Here is a 17,354-nt window from a genome sequence, read left to right as displayed (position 1 = left end):
GAATAGAAAAGAATATGAAAAAAGTACCAGTTGAAAAGGAAACAGAAAAAGGCACGCTGGGAAAAAGAACACCAAGAAGAAAGACAACATGGACACCAGAACAAGGAAAGAAGTGAAGTTGGAAGAAAAGAAGAAGAAAATGGAAGAAAGAAGAGGATATTCCCCAGAGGTAAGTAAGGGTAAATATCAGGGAGGCAGGCTGGGGCAGCGGCGCGACCTAGAGCAGGAAATGTGCTTTCTGGGCCATGCCACTAAAATAGGAACCCAAAAACGCAGACCGCGGTGATGCTGCGCTCCGATACTCGGAGAGGCGGCCCGACAGCAGCCCGAACAAGGGACGCAGCGGTAGAGTGCTGTGTCACAAGGACCTGTTTAGCAGACAGGCAGTGCACTTTCAGTCAAAATTGCACAGAAACCAAGCAAAAAGTGTGTGTATGTGTGTGTGTTGGAGGTGGGGGTAGTGACCATGTCAAAAGAGGCACTTTTCTACAGTATTCTGTGATGCAATGCAACCTTGGGCTTAAAACCTTGTGGGGGGATTTGGTTTGTATTCCACTATTGATGAGGATGGCAGAATTACAGAGGAGATGGTCTGCAGGATTGTAAGAAATAGTTTACTTTTCAACTTTACTCGAAGATTAACTTTTCTGAACACAACAAAATGGCAACAGGTGTAACCCTGCAAAGTCCCACCCACCTGAATATCCAATGAAGTGGTGAGCATGGATTGAAAGACCCACTTTAGGTGTTGCTGGATTGCAGTGAATTTCATCAGACCAGAGTTGGAGCAGGGCATCCATCAGATGCACTGATGACAACCGTGGGAAAACTGAAGGCACTATCACGCAAGGGTCACACTACTTGACCTACGCAGCAGGCATCTTTGTTTGGGTTGATATTCATTATCTCCTCTGTTAAGTCAAAATGCCAATCCTTCGCTGAGATTTATGCGCTCACCTTCGATGTGCATCATATCACAAAATATTTATCTTATGCTGAAATCAGCATGCTTAGCTCCAATGTGCCACTCACCCAATTAAATGAAAAGAGTACAGTGCTCCACTCCAGTTCGCATAAACACCAGATTTGGAGCCTATGAAAAAGTCAGTGCATTAACTTCCAAGCGCAGCTTGGTATATTGACTTAACAGAGGAAATCGGGAATATCAACTAAAACAAAGATGGTCACCACATAGGTAAACTCTGAACCAGAATCCAGTCTTGTTGATAATACTTGCACAGCTAGAAATGCACTGAATCCTAGGATTTGGTTGGGACGAACCATTAGTCTACCAATTAACTTCCAGGATTATGTCTTGGAATTGTTATTGCAATTCACAATGCACTGTTTGAATTGTTTGGAGCTTTAATTACCAAATGCAGATGTTTTCTATAACTAAGGAAATTCAGGTGGATGATTTTGAAGGTTACTCAGTGGCTAGCATTAATAATAATGAGGAGCACAGCATCAAGAATGAAGAGTCAAAGTCTGTATCTGAAGGTGACATTGAAGTTGTTGTTATCAGATGTTGTTTGAAGGAAGGATGGCCAATCAAAAATAAGCTGAGCCACATGTTTAAGAAGTTCTGGGAGGTGAGGAATGAGTTGAGTGTAAGTGAGGAATTTGTGTGGAGAGGGAAGAGAATGGTACCTCAATTGGAATTGAGGATGCAGTTTCTTCAGTTGTGTCATGAAGGACATATTGGGTTAGTTAAAAAGAAGAGAAGAGTAAAAGATACATATTGGTGGTCTAGTGTAGTTATTGACATAGAGAGACCTGTTAGGGAATGTTCGGAATATTGCAATACTAATAAACCTCAGAGTACCCTTTGTCGACTTTCAGTCCCATTGAGTGCCCTAAGATGGTGTGGGAAACCATTGATGTGGATATTATCGGACCAATATTGTATAGTTAAGGAGTGTACAGTATTTCATTGTCATGGTTGATCATTTCTCCAAGTGGGTTAAATTAGAATTGAGCATGCCGATGCCAGTGCTATTTTTGAGTTTTTGAATGGTATTTTTGTGCATCAAAGTTTACCTAAAACCATAATTAATGACAATGGTACACAGTTTAGCTTTGCCACCAGTATGCCTCTATGTATCATCCCGCAGGTAATGGAGTCGTAGAGAGATTCAACTGAGTAGTCAAGTACACTATTCAAGTAGTGGAGATGAGTTGTAAAAAATGGAAAGTTGATGTGAAGAAAATGCTTTTTTGCCTACAGGTTCACACCCTCTGGCACTGATTTCAGCCCTTTTGAACTAATTATAAGCAGACACCTCACAATAAGGACAACAGGGCATGATTGTGAGAGTCCAGGAAGGTAGAGGAAAGCCGAACATGTCTATAGGAATCATTATAATTTGAAACACACTAGTACAAAAGTAACTTTGTCATAAGGTGAATGGGTCTGTGTTACGAGGGCTGGGGAATTTCCAAAGGGGAAGAGTTATTTTTCAGAACCATTAAAGGAGTGGTTGAAAAATTCTGTGCATGGAAGTGATGGAAACTTATGGCATTTGATTCGCCTTTCGGTGTATGCACTGGTGAGGTCAAGTCACTTCACTGGTGAGGTCAGGATTGGTTGCTGGGCACATCTGAATTTGATGTGGCTGATTTACCTGGTGAGGAAGTGAGGGGATGTATGGAAGAAGCTGAGAGTCAGACAAGGATCAGCTTTAGAATAAACAGTGATGACAATGAAGATTTTCAATTCTGGACCAGAATCTAGTCCTGTTGATAACATTTGCTCAGCTAGACATTCAACAAGCCTTTAGTTTACTTGTTAAGTTCCAGGATCATGCCTTGAAATAGTTATTCCAATCAGGTTGCACTGTTTCAATTGTTTTGAGCTTTATTACCAAATGTAAGGTAAAAGTTTTCTAACAAATTTTGCAGCCTGTTATAAGTAGGTTTTATTGATAAGCTAAATCTTATTTGTAATTTGTAAATGCTTTATTTAAATTTAAAGACAGGAGATGTGTGTAGCGACTTGCTTCTAGGTTTTATCTTGTGCATAACATTCTATGAAACAATGGAACCTAGGGCTTAAACTGAAAACTCTGCGGGGGATTTGATTTGCATTCAACAGTTGATGAGGAAAGTGGAGTTATAAAGGAGATGGTCTGCAGGTTGTAATAAATAGGTTACTTACCAACTTAACTTGACTGATGAACTTCTTTGAACACCACAAGTACCTGGCATCCAACGGAAGTACTTTTTGGGTGAATGTGCCCCTTATGAAAGAGCAAAATGCCAATGGCTTAGGTGGGACGACCAGAGACCCATGCTGTTTGCTATAGTGGGTGGAAGGAAAATGTGAATTACACAACAGATGAGCTGATAGAAATGTGTGGCTCAAAAGCCGCTGTAAGTAGGACTATATAAATAAAGAGCAAACCGTACCTGTCAACTCACCTGCTTTTGACTGGTGGCACCTGCTTTTTACTTTCATTCACCCCCACCCTGCTAACAAACAAACTATGTCCATCAACTTTAATGTGGTCACCCTCTTTTCAAATTTATGTTACCCTTGGTAAAAGTGTTCATTCCCAATTTACCTTATTAGGGTCACCATCTTAAATATCTGACTCCACCCACATTTTTGAGTCAAGAAGTTGACAACTATAGTACAATCAGAAGGTCTGGGAAAAAGAATAAAGCGAGGTGTGCGGAAATTTGCCCTAAGACTGCAGCTGAAAGGCATGTGTAGTTGTCTGAAGGCATGTTTTATAAGTCATCTGCTGAAGAAGAAACAATAAAGAAATGAATCCTGTGTTCACACTGGCTCTTGTTAGGGTTGTCACCTTTCTCAGACTAAAATACCAGAAGTTTTGTTCATGTTTGGTTATTCTGGAAAAACGTTTAGCCAGGAAACCTAAATACAGTAATGTACAAAATTCTTTATTATTTTAAAACTATAATTCTATACACTATTCTGTTGTATAATTCTTAACTATTAAGGAATAGTTACGACATTTCTTACTGTTTTAGGTGTTTGTTTCCAGTGTGAAAAAATACTGTATTTTGTCAAATTTTCTAGTTTTATTTTAAAAAAAATAGTTGCTGACCGGGTAGCAACGCTAGCTTACAAAGCTAACTTTGTAAACTCTCAGTCTAGGGGTTATGCCCTGCCTGTTCTCTGAAGGTTACTGTTGTGTATTTGCCCACGGTGTGAAACTATAGTGTTGTAAATGAGAGTTCTACTTTGAGGCTTGGAATAAAATGATCTGAGCTTGGAGGAGCATCTGCTCCTGATGAATAGCAAAATCAAGAAATTAGGAAGATACTTTTACTTTCAGCCAATGAAATAAATACCCTATCCTGCCTCAAAACCTTGCTCCATGTTGCCAGAAGAGCTACTTTCATGATGCTCTTCATCACACATAATGGTTCAGCTGTCTGAGAAAACTCAGTCAATATACTCAGAAAAGATCTCTGTGATCCAGAATGAAAACACAGCTAAACATATTACCTTAAGATGTTACCTCTTTCTCCATGTAGGCTATCAAGCTCTGAACTCCCTATCAGCACTGATAAGAGCCACAGACAGCCAGAGTTTAGGAGGATGGTAAAGACCTGACTCTTCTCTAGCTAAGACCACAAATCTCTATCAATACTTTTGTCAACTTTGCAATACACCAGTCCCAAATACCATGGAACCATAGTGGTTGAGCAGGCTGCAATAAGTTTGTAGATGAGACTGCCAAAATGAACTACTGATGAAGATATGCCAGACATGGATAAATTAGCTGGAACTGGTAGGCTGGGAACAGCAAGGCCAAACACACACATGGAAAATTGTATTTCTTTACAAGAATAAAGTTTACTATTACTGAATTTCATTATAGTCATTCCAAAAGATTAATTGTAATATGAGCACACTGTAGACACACTTGTTTGTCTTGTTTACAGCAACCTTCACATAGGCTGTCAGTTCCTAAAGTTCCCCGCTGGATCTCCCTAAACGCAGGCCCGCCAGCTTGTTCCTTTAATAACCACCACAAATGTACTGGGACACATTTCTGTCCCTATTTACAGATGACCTGTTAGAAATAAATCCCTTCCCTTCAAGGACTGCGGTTTGCTGGGAAGGGACCCAGAGAGCAGGGCAATGGACGCTCCTATGTGTTAATAGAAGCTTGAGGTCTAGCATTGGAAAGGTACCCCATGCACAGACTTACTACAGACATGGCATTGTATTGTGCTTTGTTAGTGTTTGTGGCATTGTTTGGTTTGCATCTCAGGGGTGCTTTTCAAGCACAGTTCTTTTGTTCTGTTCTAGTTTTCCTTCTTCTTATTATTTACATGTATTTCTCAGCGTCCAGACTTTAATTGTTGTATTACGGAAACCTTGTCCTGTGGGTACTCTGTCATGATGAATATCTGATGCCCTAAGAATTGGGGATGCATTAAAGTAAGAAAAATGTTAAGTGCTGAAAATTGTGTTATTTGAGTATCTGATGGGAGAGAGGGTTGAAATATACTTTTAAGTGAAAAAGATCATTGTTGTTTTAATGATGTAGTAAATAAGTCAGAAATAGTGGTAATGTAACCAGTGAATATCTTCCTTTAAAAAGCAGTAAATCTGCAAAACGAACAATTGACTGTACCTGTTGACCAACCTTTGATTCTTATGTAAAGATATCAAGTGATTAACTTCCATGTACATGAACAATAAATAAACTAGAACTCAGAATATGGTTAGATGGACTGATGAGTCAAGAAGAAACCTGCCTCCAGTTCTCTGTATGTTATTGTTGTAGGATTTATTTGGATGTTACATCCTACAGTGGGAGCTCTTCCTCCATGGCGGCCTTGGACATTTGTCTGCCTTATGCTTTAGCAGGCTGTTATTCAGCAGCATCTTCTGCCATCTCACGGGTTCATACAGGAGGATTCATAATTTTTGTTCCTCAAGTAGCATTTGAAAGTTTTTGATGTTCTTTCCAGAGTCTCTGAATTTGTATTTCCATGCAACTTCATATTGAGTATAGTGGATGCAAATATTATTTATATCTTCTTTAAAACCTATGTTGCATTTCTCACAGATTTTGATTTCCAATGGATTCCAGGTATTCCTGTATCTTCCTGTGTCTGCAGTCATTGGCCACTTACCTTGTGCCTTGCCATTGTCCGTGCTCAGTGCTTTCTGTTTTTATTGAGTATTCTGCATGTCGTAGTCCCTTTTTTATATTCAGAATCTTTTGATTGGTATTTTGTTTTAACAGTACAAAAACAACAGTCCAAGCTGACATCAAATAGGCTGTATGATAGGGAAAATTAAGGGCCTCATTACAACCCTGGCGGTCAAAGACCGCCAGGGTTGTTTTGGCGATTGTACAGCCAATTTGCCGTATTATGACCGCACCGCCGGGACCGGCGGTTTCCCGCCATCGTTGTCCCGGCGGTCATAGTTCACATGGGCAGTGCAGAGGCCCCCAGGCAAAGCCCCACCCTGCTTTTCACTGTCTACACAGCAGACAGTGAAAAGCGCGACGGGTGCAGCTGCACCCGTCGCACGGCCGCAACACCGCCGGCTCCATTAGGAGCTAGCTCCAATGTTACGGCCGACATCCCCGCTCTGAAACTCTGTTTCCGCCCGCCGGCCCAGCGGGGATGTTGTAATGCCTCCGCCGCCCGCCAAGGTTGTAATGAGGGCCTAAGTTCGTTGTGGTTTTCTCCCAAGGAGTGCCGAGGTTTGATGGGCACATCAAAGTGGGAGAGTGCATTCTTTGAATCAGTTGTTCCCACACTATGTTGTGCTTGGTTGGACGGAGTGCCAATAACATAAAACAGAAGCAAAAAACATAACTTGCCTTAACAACGTCACTATTAGTAGGCATTCCCATGCGTATATGTCAGGGGGAATGATGGTCGTAAGTTGTAGTTAGGGGGAGAGCAGTGGAGCAGCTCAAGGAGGGCAGGTTGATGTTGATGATTTGAGGGCAGGGCTTCTCAACCATAGATCAGTCAAAGAGTTGTAGGGCCTGCAGTTGTGGTGGGTTGAAACATGTGTATTCGAGGCAGATAAAGTATTGAAGTAGTGGTCGCCATATAGGTCGCAATTTGCTTTTAGTATATAGGAGACAGTGGGAGGGGAGTTCTATAGCCATGATATGCCATGGGCGAGTGAACCACTGGGCAATGGATGGAGGTGATTGTGTTTTCCATGAGAGAGCTATTCGTTGTCGGGCTGCAAGCAGCATATAACTGGCAAGCCTCCAATTGGTTTGTGTCATGGATTGCAGAGTAGTGGGGTGTATACCCAATATTACTGTGTGAAAGCTAGAGGGACAGATTTGATGTGGCCCAGTATCTCCTTCCAGAACATGGTAATGATGCTGAATGTCCACCATATGTGGCAGAAATCCGCAAGGGTGCCGTTACAACGGCAACATTGGGGTGACATGCCCGGATAAATTTTGCCCGGGTTTGTTGGGACTAAGGGCCAGATGTAGCAAGGCTTTTGCGCCTCGCAAACAGCGAAAATCGCGATGCCCATTCCCATTTTGCGAGCCTGGTTACCGACTCGCAAAATGGGAATGCGAGTCGCAAATAAGAAGGGGTGTTCCCCTTCCTATTTGCGAGTCGCATCGCGATGCAGAATTGCTTTGTGACCGCAAACGCAGTGTCACACTGGTGGTAACCCATTTGCAAAAGGGAAGGGGTCCCCATTTGTGAATGGTAGGACCACTGCCTGCTCTGAAAAAATGAAACTGACACGTTTCATTTTTTCGTTTGTAATGCATCTCGTAACGGGCTGCATTACAAAAACAAAACTGCTTTATTTAAAAGCAGTCACAGACACGGTGGTCTGCTGTCTCCAGCAGGCCACCATCCCTGTGAGTGCTGCCACTCGCAAGGGGGTCGCAAGTTGCGACCCACCTCATTAATATTAATGAGGTGGGCTTTTGCGACCCCCTTGCGACTCACAGATGGTGTCAGGGATACCATCATGCATCCGGCTTTGCGACTCGCAAATTGCGAGCCGCTCAGCCTCGCAATTTGCGAGTCACAAAGCCGGAATTTCCTACATCTGGCCCAGTGTACCAGTGGAACATCAGCTTGTAGGCCGTCTCTGTCAGGGAGAGGTTATGATACGTCTTGGGTATATCCTGCCAAAGGGTCTCCCATTGTTTAGGTGTGATCTCTGTGGGCACGGTGGTTTGCCAAGTGCTCTGGTACATGTGTTGGCATTGTGGGGAGGATTGTTGTAGTACTCAGTATGTGTTGGAGATGAGGCCTTTCATGCCAGTGTAAGCCCAAAACAGTTTTTCGAAGGAAGTGTATGGTTGAATAATGTCTGGGTACACCTGGGAGTGGAGGGCCCAGTGCCGCAGTTGACAGTATTGCAGTCTTGGCTTGTCCGTGAGATGAAATTCCTGTTTACATTGATCAAAAGTTTTCATTAGGGGGCCAGTGAAGAAGTCCTGAAGCATCCTGGATTAGGTGCTGCTCCATTCTATGAACGTCTGAGGCTAGAGGGCCTGGGGCAAGGCCGGGTTACATGCAATTGGGGTGTTAGGTGAGGGGAATTTAGTAAGGCCCTTCTTGAGGGCCAGTCTGTCCCATATATCGAGGACTGTTTTAGTGAGTGTGAAGAAGTAAGCACTGCGGGGTCGGGTAGTTCTAGGCAGTCATGCCAGATCCCACAGCGGTCTACAAGCAGTGTTTTTCACTGGCCCTCACCACCCACTCCATAACGTATTGTAGATGAGCGGCCCAGTGGTAGGGAAGCAAGTCAGGGCATGCCAACCCCCGTGTATCCCGCATGTTTGCTAATTCGTTGGCGTCTGCCATTCCATATGAAAAAGCAGATGTCTCGCTGGAGTTGCTGAATCTCACCCTGTAAGACAGGGTGGGTAGCGTCTGAAAGACATACAGTGCTCAGGGGACTACGTTCATTTGTATAATGTTGATGCGGCATAGCCAAGAAATGTGATGTGACCACCATCGTCATAAGTCTGCTAGGATGTCACGGTGGAGCTGTGGCCAGTTCCCCCGTGTCCAGGATTTTAGCCTGGGAATGATATTGAGCCCTAAATATTTGATTTTATCTTGCGTCCACTGAAATGGTGCTAGTGTTTTGAGATGTGGTAGGTCCTGAGTGGGGACAATGAGGTTGAGCACTATAGATTTAGACATGTTAATCTTACAACATGAGGCGTCTGCATAGGTTTGCAGAATATCAACCAGGGCAGGCAGTGAGTCTCCAGGTTTAGTCAGGGTGAGCAATGGATCATCTGCGAACAGATTGATTTGAGTTCCTGTCCCCCAAACATGATCACAGCCACATCAGCAAATAAGGATCGCTAGTGGCTCTACCGCTAGCGCGAACAGGAGAGGTGATAATGGGCATCCCTGGTGCACGCCCGGCCAATGGGGAATACCGGGGATTGATGCCTATTGAGGTATATTGTTGTGGTATGGGCCTTATATGGTGCCATGATCCTATAGATTAGGCGGGGACCCAGACTTGCCTTTTTGAAGGACTGCCTGGGTGAGAAATGGTCAGCTTACTCCATTGAATGCCTTCTCTACATCCAACAAGATGAGGCATACCGGGATGCGATGTAGGTGTACTTTTTCTACTAAGTGTGCTACTCAGCGAACATTGTCCGCACCTTGTTGGCCACGTACCCAGTGTAGTAATATGAGGCCTTCTTCCCAGCTGTTGGGGTAGTTCTCTTGTCAGCTGAGTTAGAAGGCCATTTTCGGGGGGAGCTCGGGTAGAGGAAGAGGGGGGGACCTGTGCTCATAGATTTGAGATGCTGAATGATATTACATTTAGCCGTGTGTGAGGTTTCTTCTGTTTGGTGTTTGGAGGTTGATAAGGCTTTACTGTGGACCACTCAGGTTGGATCTCAATCTGTGCTGTGCGGCCTGATCAGAGGGGTTGTTGTCATACGGGGATTGATCTAGGCCCAATACGCGTTTAGCCTCTTCCAAGGAGCGCAGGGAGCATCTCTTACCCTCCCATCTGAACAACAAGGCAAAGGAATGACCCTACTGATATCAAATGTTCAATTCCTTAAGCCTGTACATCACTATTTTAAAGTCCCTTCTTCTGCGGAGTGTAGTAGGAGACAGATCTTGATATCATTGGATTGTATGTCCTTTGTAAGTGAGGTCTGTTTTGGATCTGGAGGCACGTAAGATGTCTTCTTTTTCTGTAAAAATGTGGAGTCTGGTAAAGATATCAGGCATTACGTTGGGGAGTCTCAAGCCTGAGGCCACTCTGTGCACTCTGTCCAGTCTTGGAGGGAAAAGTTCCATGTTAACTCTTATCGTATGCAGTAGGTCTGCTGTGAAGCACATAGGCCCTCATTCTGACCTTGGCGGGCGACGGAGGCCGCCCGCCAAAGTCCCGCCGTCAGCTTACCGTTCCACGGTCGAAAGGCCGCGGCGGTAATTCTGACTTTCCCGCTGGGCTGGCGGGCGGTCACCTTCAGACCGCCAGCCAGCCCAGCGGGAAAGAGGCTTCCACGATGAAGCCGGCTCGGAATCGAGCCGGCGGAGTGGAAGCTGTGCGACGGGTGCAGTTGCACCCGTCGCGTATTTCACTGTCTGCGCAGCAGACAGTGAAATACATGTAGGGGCCCTCTTACGGGGGCCCCTGCAATGCCCATGCCAGTGGCATGGGCACTGCAGGGGCCCCCAGGGGCCCCGCGACCCCCCCTACCGCCATCCGGATCTCGGCGGTCCGACCGCCGGGATCTGGATGGCGGTAGGGGGGGTCGGAATCCCCGCGGCGGTGCAGCAAGCTGCGCCGCCGCGGAGGATTCAATGGGGCCGCGGTACACTGGCGGGACCCCGCCAGTGGTGCCGGTCCGACCGCGGCTTTACCGCCGCGGTCGGAATCCCCATTGGAGCACCGCCGGCCTGTCGGCGGTGCTCCCGCGGTCCTCCGCCCTGGCGGTCAAAGACCGCCAGGGTCAGAATGACCACCATAATGTCATTTCCTTCTGCACCACTGGGCACTCCCCTTATTCAAATATTATTGCGGCAGCTTCTGTTTTCCAGGTCTTCTTGTTTAATCTGAAGTTCAATTTGTTGTTCTTCAAGGACTACCATTCGTCGCCATAGCATTTTGTGATCTTCGGAACGCGCATCAGTGATGCATTCTATGTCATTGACCTAGCTCAATAACCTCTTTTCTTAGATCTAGGAGGCTGGTTTTGAAATCTGTCTTAAGAGAGCCGATCTCCGAGTATATTTCTTGGAGAAACAGTGATAGTTACTTCTGTGATTTTGAGGTGTGCGCAGGATTATCCATCTCGGAGCTCAGATCCCTCTTGGGCGGTTTAGTGTGCCCCACTGGTGTTTTATTACAGAGTGAGGTCACTGTTATGTCCTTGATGGATTTGTTACTTTGTATCGTGTGTGGGTGTTCACTGTTGTGAGAGTGGGCAATGGGGAAGCCACAGGGAGGATCGGGGAACCATACAAGGGTATTTGGCTTTCGAGTTTTCAGCTGGGAGGAAGTGGTCTTTCTAAATGATAAGGCTCAGTTCACCAGACCGCACAAGTGAGAAGTATAATGATCTGTTTTTCAGGAGCGGCATGGTCAAGGGACACGGGGTTTTCATGTGGGTCTGTGTGAGTGTGGTGACTCTTTCCACTCCTGAGTGCAATCTGTGAGCAGTTTCCGTAGCCAGGGGAGTTAGTGTCCTAGCAATTGAATCCCTAGTGAGGGAGCAGCATCCATTGTAGACTCACAAGCTGCAGTGACTGTATTATCAGGTAGAGGTCCCTAACCACCTAACTATAGTGTCTCACCAGTCATTGCAGGGATTGCACTGTGGGAACAAGCTTCATTAAAGGGAGGTCAAGGATTTCCTGAGACTGGGCAGTGAAGCAGCGAGGGAGCCCCAGGTTGCAGCAGTATTAGGGCCTGGTGCATCAAGGTGGCATTGATGCTGGTGGTTGTAGGCCCCTGTCAGCAATGTCCTCTTTGGGCCAGGCTGCGCCAGGCATTAGCAGCTTGCAAATCTGGCTCTGTGGTGCAGGAGATGATGCCAGGCCCAGCGGGAGAGCTGAGAGCACGCGCTATCCAAGCTACTCTGCCGTGCGTGCAGTAGTTTCCTTCCCCCTAACAGCTCCCCCACGTGTGCGTCGCTGGGCGTCAGGGTTGTCCAGATGTGTGTCCTGGAGTATTAATGTGGGGTGCGTGCAGTAGGCTGTCTCCTACCTTCTGGCGGGGCGTGCTCACCAGCGGCTGCTTCTGTTTCAGCTCCACGTCATCATGAGAGGCGCTCTCAGGCCCTGAGCGAAAGGCACTGCGCAGCCTAGTAGAAGGGGTCTTCAGTGCTCCTCCGCCCCACTAGTCCTGTTTCTTTTTCTTCCCCCTCCCAGCCTCAGCGACTCCGTGAGGCCAAACAGGTGCCAAAAACTCCTGGGCGCATTCCCCCAGCCTCCCGCTGGACAGCGTGCACCGCCCCCGCCTCCTGGCAGGGCCGATGGTTGTTGGCGGTTCCCCCCGCTTCTGAGGCACCTCTGTAGGATCGCTGCTCTCCATCCCTGTGCAGAGCAGCCCAAAAGACCCCAGCAGGGTCAGTACCCCGATGGCTATCGGTGTGTCGCCGGTGGTAGCAAGGTATGCCAGCCTACTCAAAATGGCAGCCTCAAGGATAGAGCTCTGGCTCGATGCCACCTAGCGTGCTGAAATCGGGATCCTGCGGGTGGCTTTCATACCAAGGGGGCACAGGAGTACAGGGATACAGGAGGTAAGAAATGGGGGGGTCTGACATTTAGACCCAGATTGTGAGGGTTCCAATGCTCTATAGGACATCCGGCAGGCCGCAGGGCCTCGGAGAGCGAGAAAGACGCATCTCTGTCCATGCCCCTGGAGGCAACGTCCCCATGGTCCCTTTTTAATGGTATTTAATATTTCATCATGTGCTGTATCTGTATTGTTTTTCACAGTCCATTTTGGACAGTTTTAACTTCTTTACATCACTGATGCAGAAATACATTTTATTACTTTACGTCTGTTCTGCTTTCCTACTTATCTCATATCAGAGCTTACAGAACCTCTCTGGAATGCACTTCTGAGTTCAAAGAAGACCTTTATTGTTGTTAATTCTTCCCCACCCACAAGTTCTTGAGAGACGAATTAATAGATTTCAAGCACAAAGTAGTCGCAGCAAGAAAACAAAATATATCACAGTACTTCTCAGTTGCAATGTACACAGCAAATATATAATATATTCAAAGCAAAGAATGAAAGTCAAATTCATCACCGTTTGAGCAAGGCGGCAGGGCCTAAATATTCAGCTTCATCTTTCTGGGGTCTGCAAGTTGATGACTCCGGTCAACTGCGAGAAAGAGATTATCTACCCAAACGGGAGACTGGCAACTGACGTCTAGCTCCAGCCTGAAGTCAAGCAGATTCGAATCTAACTCACTGTAGCCCAGAGTCATCCTTACAAAAGCGTGCCCCCTCCTCTCAGACTTGGGAAAACTACGCAAGCCTTTGGAGACTGACCAGATCTCCTAGACTTCTCCTATTCTCAAGGCTGAGCAGAAAGGAAAACACCAAATGTACTCACTCTTATCAGGTCTAGTCTGGTGTGAAGAAAACAGCTTGGTTCATCTTGTGGAAAAACACAGCTTGGAAAAACACAGACATCTAATGTCTCAACTGCAATGTCTAACTCCACGTTAAAGCCAATAGGCAGCTAACCTAAATATCAAATGTAATGTCTAATATCATGTCAAAGCCAATAGGCAGCTGAGCTGAATACAAAATGTAATGTCTAATATCATGTCAAAGCCAATAGGCAGCTGAACTGAATACAGAATGTAATGTCTAATATCATGTCAAAGCCAATAGGCAGCTGAACTGAATACAGCATGTCAAAGCCAAAAGGCAGAATACAGAATGTAATGGCTAATGCAATGTCAAAGCCAATAGGCGGCTGAACTGAATACAAAGTGTAATGGCTAATGCCATGTCAAAGCCAATAGGCGGCTAGGCTGAACAAAACATACAATGTGCTACTAGTGAGCACTGAGCAACTAATATGCGCAGTGGTGAAACACAAAGTCATTGGTCAAATACAATTAATAGCATCACAACGTCCTTCTGTTGTGTGTTTGTGACATTAAACCGGCAAATCACGTTATCACGTTCAATTAGATGAGCCCTCAAGTTTCCATAGTTTTTTCTATATCTGGCATTGAAGAGTATCTGCCAGTTATGGTTCTACTTGCATTGTTGACGGAGATTCTGGGCACTTCAACAAGCAGTTTACCAACAGTAGATGCATCTTTTCTGTTCGGGGTTTTCCCCACTTAGCAAGGCCTTGGTTGAGAACAGGTCAACAGCCTTCACAGCCATACACGAGAACTGGCTTAATGACGTAAATAGTGTAAATCATACTTGTGTCAAAGAGTTCATGTTGTTCAATTGTAATTTTTGTGGGTTAAAGTGAGTATTTTAAAAAGCATCTGCAAACCATTATGTTGAATAAAATATATATTTTATAGAGTTGCGAAGTTGGAGGCTCAAGATTTCTTGTCAATGTCTCAAAATGTCTACAGTATCTAGAACTCATAATCCACTAGCATGAGATTGGACTTTTATGTGCTGAAGAGGGCCTTTATGTATTGTATTGTATTGTAATCGTATTTATATAGCGCTTACTACCCCTGACGAGGCGTCGAAGCGCTTTTCGATGAGTAGCACGCTACTCCGGTACCCAACAAGAATTAGTGATGGATTAGTATAATTTAATAAGGAGTACAGTTTTAGTATTATTATGAGTTAATTTGAGTTGCGGATATGAGAGTTTGTTAGTTAGATTGACTGGAGTAATGGAGGGGTGGAGGAGGAAAGAAATCCAGAAGTGTTAATTGGGAGTTTATCCTTCATTTGCTCAATCCAAAGGCTTGAGATGAATAAAAGGGGGGCGGAGGGGAAAGAGGATGTGGAAGGGTTAGGGAGAGCATAGTAGCAGGGTGAGATGAATGCAGGATAATTTAGTAGGGTTGTGTGGGAGGTCACAGAGGTAGAGTGAGGTTTGGTGAGTTAGATGTGGGGGTGGAGGGATGAGCTTAGGCAGAGATATTTAGGAGATGGAAGTGGTCGAAGGGATTTGGGATGAGTCCGAGTGAGAATGGAGGATAGTTTGATAGAGACATGACATAAGAGCGATGAGTAGATAAGTGTGATAAAAAGAGAGCAGAAATTCATAGAAACATGCCAGGCACAGAAACAACATATACACATATATATATATATATTTATACACACACACACACATGACTATACACACACATCTGCACATACAATACATAATTAGAAACATGGGTAAAAAATACTTAGTCGTCCATCCATCATCCTGGTAAAAAGGCGGGAACTCCCCCACCTACCTCGAGGGTGGACGGGGCGTGGCCCAGCGGGCGGAGCCCACAGGTGCTCCACAAAGGGAGAAACCCTCCACTCTGTGTCTCCAGCAGAGGAAGACAGAAACCGCGCGTCCCAGTCAGACACAGACCACGCTCCAGCACATCATCAGCTCACCTCCAGGAAGGATTCCAGATCCCCTCCGCCATGGGATCTCTGAGCGCACAGCCCCGCCCCGCCCCATCCCTGCTAAGCCCAAGAGCCAGGGTGGGCCGTCCTTTCCAGAAGGTGAGCTTCAAACCGCGGCATCTGCCGCGTCCACATTGTACACTAGGGTACGTGATGTTACAAACTTAGAGAAAGTAATGTATCAAAAATAAGTAGGCTATATTTCCCAAATGCATGCTGTTGGAAAAAGGCCCTCTCTGAAGGCACCCAAACTATTTGCCTGAGTCCTTCCATTTTCTGACCTTGTTTTTGTTGGCCTTAGGAGTTTGTGTACTTTACGACTGCTAACTAGTGATAAAGTGCTCTCTCCCCAAAATAATGGTAACATTGGCTTAACCCCAGTTGCCATATTCAATTTAGTTATAAGTCCCTAGTTAAATGCACTACATGTGCCAAAGGCATGTAAATTAAATGCTACTTGTGGGCCTCCAACACAGATTGTGTCACCCACTTAAGTAGCCCTCTAACAAAGTCTCAGGCCAGCCACTGCAGCCATTACAGAGCCTGTGGGTGCAGTGTTACCCTGCCATGTCAAACTGGCAAGAAAAACCTCATGCAAGGCCTAAACCTTCCCTTTTTATACATATAAATCACCCCTAAGGTAGGCCCTATATGCCCCATAGGGCAAGGTGCAATGTATTTAAAAGGCAAGACATGTACTTTTAGGTTTCACATGCTCTAGTGGTGAAGCACTCCCACATTCGTTTTTCACTACTGCAAGGTCTATCTCTCCCATAGGATAACACTGGGATTACCTTATTATATCTTAGAAGTGTAACTCACAATCGGGAAGAGACACGCTTGTCAAGTTTGGTGTTTCTGGACTCACACTTTAAACTCACAACTTATGGTGAAGTCAGATTTTAAATTGCGGTTCTGAAAATGCCACTTTTAGAAAATTGGCTTTTTCTTCCTTTAGCCATTTGGTACCTGCTGCCTGTCTCAAATATACATCTGGGTGGAGTAAAAGCTGGGCTTGTGCATTCCCTCTAGACATCCACACACAAAGGGAGCTTAGGTGTGATTGATGAGCCATTTCTAGTCTGATGGGCCATCCTGGGCAGGAGGGGAAGGAGGGGCTGACACTTATACCTGACTGCGCAGAGTCCTGCCCCACACAGTGGTGTAACAAAGGCCCCCAAAGTCCCCCAGTGCAGGGGCCCCTGAGCTCCAGGGGACCCTCTCAACACAGTACCCTGGCCAGAGAGCCCCCGAGTGAGTTCGGAGGGGGGGGCCTTCATGTACTTTGCAGGGGACCCCCTCAAGTTTTGTTACGCCGCTGACCCCACACAAAGGGGTTCATAGCCCCCTGTAGTGAGTCTGGAGCCTGTGCAGGAAGAGAGGACCTCTGTGCATGTCAAACACTTTCCTTTGAAGTCTCCCCCACTTCAAATGCACAACTGGGTATAAATACTGGACCTCTAACATCACCAACTCAGTTCACTTCTGGACTTGTGGAAACTCTGTAGGGAATAATGACTGCTGTGCTGCTACAAGGACTGCCACTCTTCTGAGCTGCTACTCTGCTGGACTCCTGCTTTGCTGAGCTGACCTGCTGCCTACTACCCTCTTGCCTGGGAGTGAGAAAGTCTGGACCTCCATCTCCACACTGTAGAACCAAAGTGGGTCAGAGTGCTTGCTGGTTTGCCTCATGTTGTCTGAAGCCTCGGGCACACAAAAGACTTCCAACTCACCCGCTACAGCTCCTGGACCCTTCTTCAACCAGCTTCTGACCCCCAAAAGGTGCCTTTCCAGTCCTGGGCCCTTAGAA

This window comes from Pleurodeles waltl, chromosome 11 (genome assembly GCF_031143425.1).
Source record: "Pleurodeles waltl isolate 20211129_DDA chromosome 11, aPleWal1.hap1.20221129, whole genome shotgun sequence".
In the NCBI taxonomy this organism is placed as follows: Eukaryota; Metazoa; Chordata; class Amphibia; order Caudata; family Salamandridae; genus Pleurodeles; species Pleurodeles waltl.
Note: the sequence above shows the minus strand (reverse complement) of the source record.